A 1,066-nucleotide genomic window follows, 5' to 3' on the forward strand; every position below is an offset into this window, starting at 1 on the left:
GCATGCACACGTACGTTTATATGCATACACATTCAATCAGCATCGCTAGCGCCGAACAGTACATTAGCAGCGCGATAGTCGAATACCAAACATACATATATCCACCTATGACCTGTGTAGACACATGAACCAATAGCCAGCTAAATGATGTTTGACATTACCGTGAAACGTTAGTTTGAGAGTTCAGCCAGTTCGATCGAATTTAACTCAGTCTCATGGTTCCTCATCCAGATTCGTTCACATCCTAAGATATCCCCCAAGCTTCCCGGCTTAACCCACCCCCAATCTACTTTGACATCTATTCAATAACAATTCAACAATTTCATTCTTGATTTGAATTAACTACTTATATACTACATATTAAGTATTATATAATACATATTTCTTATAATTAGATTGCCAATTTTTATATAGAATAAAATATCTGTATTAGTCAATTAGAATAAACGTTACTTTTATCATTTATTCATTGCATTATGTTCTTTTAATATTTCAGACAGCTTTGTATGCATTACGTGCAATTTCTCTATGTTCAATTCTAACATAAATACATAAAATTATCAATTTAATTATAATAAACGATATTGACGAATTTGCGTGTAGAATGGTAAGCGAGGCCGAAACTGAATTTGAAAATCCTTGAAGCATGCGCGATGGGAGCCAATAATCGGTAATTTTAATAAAACCCACATCAACTACGAATCTCATTTACGGCACATTGAAGTTTTCAAGTATTCGCGTGGAAACCTTGGCGAACACACCAAGGCTGCAATAATCAGATTCTTGAGAGAGTTCCTGTCACCGCTCAGGGAATATATTCACCCACGTACGTACACAGCGATGGTATTACCTTAAACCACAGATACCCATTACCAGACAATGGTTCCAATAATGTTATTCGAAAATAGCCTTCGCTTATTATCAATTAATATAGGAATTTCTCTGGCTGATAGATAAGTTGATAAGTCTATAATTCTTAAGAAAGAAGCTTTGAAAAATATTAGTTTTTAAATTTTGTACGTGAAATAAGAAACGATTTATAAACAAATTATATTCGGTTTATTTG

Source organism: Ceratina calcarata, unplaced genomic scaffold (genome assembly GCF_001652005.2).
Source record: "Ceratina calcarata isolate Rehan_Ccalc_2016 unplaced genomic scaffold, ASM165200v1 scaffold72.2, whole genome shotgun sequence".
In the NCBI taxonomy this organism is placed as follows: Eukaryota; Metazoa; Arthropoda; class Insecta; order Hymenoptera; family Apidae; genus Ceratina; species Ceratina calcarata.